This window comes from Parus major, chromosome 1A (genome assembly GCF_001522545.3).
Source record: "Parus major isolate Abel chromosome 1A, Parus_major1.1, whole genome shotgun sequence".
In the NCBI taxonomy this organism is placed as follows: domain Eukaryota; kingdom Metazoa; phylum Chordata; class Aves; order Passeriformes; family Paridae; genus Parus; species Parus major.
Genome location: NC_031773.1, coordinates 33158137 through 33164315, shown reverse-complemented (window position 1 = coordinate 33164315; position 6179 = coordinate 33158137). Strand labels below are relative to the sequence as shown.

The following is a 6179-nucleotide window of genomic DNA, read 5'->3' as shown; positions in this document are numbered from 1 at the left end:
GTCAGTGACATAAAGGACTCTAAATTCAAATTTATAATTAAAATTCTTATATCTGTCTTAAAGTTTCACATATTTGCATCAGATACACTGATGACCTTAATTCTAGTTGTTACCATAATATCAGGGGAGGTAGCAGTGCTCCTTACTTAGAGGCAAGACACCCAAAGATGATCCTGCAGCCAGCACAACACACAAACCTGGCATATTTATTGCCAATGCCTAATGTTCCTCTGCTCCCTATTACCTTTCTGCAAAGTTAACAGAGCCTACAGGATGTAGTAGGTTAATTTTAATCTAGTATATCCTGAACTTTAAACAAGTAAACTAACTCAAAACTCCAATACTCTTTGCAAAATACATTTTAAGACAGCTCATTAATTAAATTTTCTTAAAGCCCTGCTAAGATGCATACATGCCATCTACAAATACAAAATTGTTAATTCAGAATTACCAATAGCAAGAGCTCAGCAAAGTTCATGTGCAGTGTGTGACAGCAGCCCAACTGCATTCAGTACAAAGAAAACTGGAAACTACACTATACCTTGCCTTTCTGCAAGAGAAGCAAGAAGTTCATGTTTTAGTCCACCTTTTCTAAGCTGAAACACATCCCTGGAAGTATGTAAATTTTAGTATTTTAATTTAAATGCATGCTTAGTATTTAAACACATGTTGACTTTCAAAACGTTTACTCAGGTTCTTACCAAAACAAATTGACTCTCATGCTCTTTCTATTGAGGCAGCTCAGCTAAAACCATTTTTTTTTTTTTTTAATTAAACAGGAAAAAGAAAGAGACAAATTTGTAACTCTTTATTTGTGTCTGAAAATCATGACAGTACTGCCAAGGGTCTTTGTTGCTATTGGGTGCATTACAAGCAGCAAACCCAGTTGATGAGATCTGGGATTTCACATGTAGAGACTTTTTTGTACTTAGTACGGGAGTGAAGCTACCGAGTCCTCCCTACTAGATTTGGAAGGTTAAAATGCCACACAGTATGAAAAGGTAAAGTATACCAACAAAAGAAGGAACTGTAATGTCCACTAGGATTTCACTCAGTATTCAAGATTGCAGAAATGCCCCATGCCTCCAAGTTCATGGTAAACAAAAGACATCACACGAATTAATTAGAAATGACAGTGATTCTCAAATGAAGTTCACCCCAGTCACAACTTCAAAGAAAAAAGATCCTGGTGGTAGCAAACTTTCTTAAAACAATGAAGCTGTAGTTTGTTGTTTGGCAGAACTAGGATCTCTTGAGACTGAAGTGAGTTCGGTGGAACTGCAAAGACATTCTTTTATCCATTCACAAATCTCTCCCTAAAGAACAACTCTTTGAAAACAGGAAGTCACTCTCTGCTCTTGGACGACTCAAACTTCTGAAAAGAAATGGTTTTGGAGGTTATTTAAACGAACAAACAACCCCCCAAAAACCCCAAACACAGAAAACACAGCAAAATCCACATTTATATGTTGGTTGCAGCTCAGATATTGAAACACTGTGAACAAAATCATGACTATGAAACAACTTTGCTTGTCTTTTAGTTCAAGACTCAGAATGTAAAGTTTTCCCCAAATGGAACTATCATTCCAGTTTACTTTATAAAATGGAAAAGGTAGATAAGGTTTTAGAATTCTTCTTTGAAAGAAAAGCATAACATGCTTGATATTCAGAAATAAAAACCAATTTAATAACTATTGTACTCTAATGCTACCTTAGAGAACAACTTACAACTGCATTTTGTTACATATTTAATCAACTTTTTATTTGTCTTTATTCTCCTCCCCACACAGACAGGCAAAATAAAAGCAATAAATTGAAATATAATCTAATGCTGTTGGGACAGCAGTTTAAAACTGAACAAAAAGCTTTTTGTCTACACTCGGCTGAATCATCAGATTACAATTTAAAAAGTGCTACATAGCTGTACATAGACTGTTTTTGACCATTCATACCTAGTATAACTTTCTACTGTTGATATGTTTAAACTGAAATCTATCTAGAATTAGTACAGTATTGTCGCCAAATTTTTTCCCAACTAAGCTATTTTCAAAACTGACAAAGATTAGAAAACTTGGGGAAAAAATTCACCATGTTTGATTCATTGTTGACAGCATTTTAAAAGAAGAAAAATTCTCATCTTTACTACTTACACCTGTAAGAAAACTGCAATTTTGCTTATGAGATCTTAATCCAAATTTCAAACTCCTGCCATCTTTCATTTCTAGCATCACAGAATCAGTATGTCTTATGAAAGAACTGTAATATCTAACTCCACAATACTTTTGCAGAATTTAAGTCTCTTATGCAGGAGAGCAGTAGTAGTTTGAGCTTGCACTTAGTTCATTTGGACATCTGAAAACATCTTGCAATGTCTCAAAACAGTCTTCTAAGTTAGGCAAGTAACATTCATTTCACAGAATAATTTGAAAATGAAAAAGGATAAGGTAAGATATAAGAGAAAATTTATATTGCAGTGAGAGAGTCCTAATATGAAGAGTGCAATTCCATGAAATAATACTTCTGTACTGCTTTTTCCATAGAAGGCTCAGACTTTAAATACTGACATATATCAGTTTCAGATTAAAGAGGAAATAAAGCAGGGTGCACTGTAAGCATAAGCTAACTTTACAAGCAGTAAAGTGTATTAACACCGTATTTGCAAAATGCCTGCATTACTTCTCAAAATGTGAGTTATGCATGTTTTCATCCAAAGCTTTAGAAGTGTTCTGTTTCTCTACAAGTGGTTCAAGCGTGAATTTTCTTAAGCATTGGTACATAATGGAATTGTCTTGAAGACATGTAAAAGTTTGTTGAAAAATCTCAGCAGACAGGATTCTTTTCTAGAATTGGTAACTGCTTATATAGTTTCAATTCCCATGGGGAACTGGGTGCTCACTTCCTCAGTGAGAACAGATTTTTACACTACAATTATTTAGACATTTTGTATGTTTTTCTTTACATTTCATCATTTCATTAGCAACATTTTGTCAAGCATCTTCCCTTTAACAACTGGGACACTGCTCCCTTGAAGCTTGCCTAAGTTCTCAGGAATACTGGAGTTTAGGTGTTACCTGGGTTACAATGTGCTGGCTTTACACATCTGACATAAGTTCTAAATATAGGGGAGGGGGGGAACGTATTTCCCTTCTTTAGCACATCTTTAGATGTTAAAGCCTAGAGATTCTGAAAACTTTACTTCCTTAAGAGTTTGATCCAGCTGGATACCTCTAATGCTGAGGAACAGAACCACCAAGAATGCTTCAGTACAGAGCTTTTCAGGAGAAAGCCTGATGTTCCCTGTCAATAGTATTCATTGGCTGCATACCAAGACCAGACCAAGGCCCCTTCTCTGATGTTCTCAAAGAATTTTCTCTCACTCCCACCCAATGCCATCTGTACAGCTGCCTGGAAAAGAAACACATTAAAAAGAGGAAGCTGGGATACATTGTTTCAAGACCTGAATAAGCAGAGGTTGGAAATGAAGGGAAGAAAAATTCTGATTAGCTTACCAAAGGTAGGTACCTAGTGAGAAAAGAACTAGGGCATCTAGTGCTCCAGTGCTACTCTGGGGACTAAGCAGGATTGGGGATCACATTTTAGTTTCTAATGAGAAATGAAAAGGAATTTCAGTCTTAAATCTGGCTCTGCACAGTAGAAGTATATTACCTCCGTTAAACAATGGTATTGACTGCTGAAACTACCAGCAGGAAGGATCAGTTGGGCTCCTTCATTCACTTTAGGCAACACAAATGACCTCAAAGCTTACCAGTATTAGCTAACCTAATCTGACTGAATTTGCAGGAATGAATTAGAACAAGCTCTCTGATAATTCTCTGCCAGAGAAACAAGAGGTATCAAGTATTTGTAATTGTCACAATGTTTGTGACATTAATTTTCAGCAGCACAGCCAAGACTAGGAAATAAACTACAGTCCATGCATTCCGCTTCTCAGTCCAAAACTATTAACAGGTATTTCAAGTCTGCAAAATTCTACACTCAACACTGCAAGAATGCTCTTCTGCAGATTTCCTTAAAACCAAACAAATAAAGTTTGGTTCATGCAGAAATAATGCAGAAACATCATTCTCACAAGGTAATTTTTTTTTGCTTGACTAAGTAAATTCTGAAAATTAATTCTCCCTGGAAAGAAGGAAAGGAGCAGGCAACATATTTTCAAGTTTCCAAAACAGCCACTGATAGTGTAACCTTTGAAGACAGGTCTTTTTCTGTTAGACTTTTCCTTTTGTTAGAGCTTGGAATATTCCAAGTCCAGAAATAAATGGAATTTCATTCAGTCAGAAATTCATTCACACTAACACATGGGACACTATTAGAAGAAATATCTATGGCATGTATATGTCAGAAAACAAAGACATAGGGGTTCCTCTTCATCCTAAGATGTATGAATCTGCACTGTGCAAGAGATTTAAAAATCAATATTTACTAGCACTACTAAAACACAAAACATTCAAGTAGTATAACTGTAATGCAAGCCCTTGCATGGCAATCCAAATTTATTGAACTACTGATGCTAAGTCATACAAAATTGCACCACTTTAATTAAGGCTTTTAGTTTACATTTGGCCACCTCAAAGCAGTTGTAACATTAGGTTGGTCAATTTAAATACTGTGGCTCCCTGTTGGATATACACACAATCTTTACACCCAAACGTTAATGCATACAAAGCAACAAGGCATTGTTAAATAAATCAGCAAAAGTTAATTACTGCAACTTAGGCCCTGTGACCAATTACACATGATTAAAATTACTTCCCACATTCACATCCACAGTACTCTTCCACCATTTAACATCTCAACCAAAACGTTACACATGTAAAACAATCACTAACAGGCAAAAGTACTAAACCTGTATATTTGGTATTGCAAATACACTTATGCATGAGCAAGCAAGGGAATTCACAGTGAGAATCTACAGCTGCAGAAGCCCGGAAATGATTTACAAAAAATTGTTAAATCATTAAAAAATTGTTTTAAAATATACACTTCTTGTTGTAGACCCCCACTGTACACACAACTATAAACATTGTTCCCTATGTAAACAAGGAAAAGGAAACATACAATAAAAGGTTGAAAAGTCTGGACATTTCCTTCCCAACAGATATTAAAGGCCATGTCTTTAGTCAGACGTTATACTGAAAGGACTCTTAAAGACTAGGTCACTGTCTCCACAGGTTTTTCCTAAAATTAAAAAACTATATAGCCGTTGTGTTAATCAAAGCGCTTTTGTACAATACGATGATGATGATGATGATCCTGTATTTCTTTAAAAAAGTTACAATAAGCTACAAATACCGATGAAGCAAAGTTATCTGGAGTAGTCTATATAGGAGCTCTTTGGACTTTCTTTTATTATGCTAAAATAGTGGTGCTTTTAGGATTTACATTATTGTACTCTCCAATAGAAAGTGGGGATTGTTGAAGTATACAGTACACAGTTTTCATACATGTACAACATTGGTGGATGAATAATGTCTCTTATCAGTAATACTGGATGTAGGCTCTGGTTTTACCAGTTGCATACACAGAATATTTAGAAGTAAAAATCTCTCATGACACTGGAAAGTGATAGAATGTGCAAACTGATGTAGCTTTCATCCATTTCTTAAAGGGGTACCACCACAGGAAAGTCCATTTAAGATGTTGGTAGGTTTAATAAAGTTGGAATGCTGGCACTGTTGAATTGGGCAACAGTTCTTCAGACCTGTAACAACAAAACAAGGGATTAGTATTAGTAACCACTATTTGTCCTTGCTCTTTACTTAAAACACCTACAGCAGGGACTAGCAAAGTTCTTGACAAACAGAAAACAGCCTTAACACTTCTCTAATAATCCACTTCCTACTGTACACATACAAATAACAGACTATCTCAGTTACTATCCTAACTGGATTAGGACTACATAGAGGAATCCAGGCTGCACTGTGGAAGTCATGTCTGATTGATGGGACTAGTTTTTGCTTACAGCATGATAGTTCTCATGGCTTTAAAAACAAACACAATTGAAGGATAAAAGCTCCTGAATCAAAAGTCCTGTTAAGGAAATGGAGCAACCATTTCTGCCACCCTCAGCTAATGATTTTGGAACCATCTTAGTTTTACTTTTAACTAAATTGTTCAAAATGAGGAGGTTTTAATACACCAAAAACAGAGTCACATAT

General features: G+C 35.6%; 1 protein-coding gene across 3 annotated transcripts in view; it reads right to left on the bottom strand.

The window, feature by feature from the left end:
- Window positions 1–793: 793 nt before the first annotated feature.
- The window catches only part of RAP1B (RAP1B, member of RAS oncogene family), a 34075-nt gene continuing 28689 nt past the window's right edge, over window positions 794–6179 (bottom strand). For all 3 annotated transcript variants that reach the window (XM_033514848.1, XM_033514849.1, XM_015628115.2), the window contains one exon: window positions 794–5722. The gene's annotated coding sequence lies outside the window, so the exon portion shown is untranslated. The remainder of the gene's footprint in view (window positions 5723–6179) is intronic.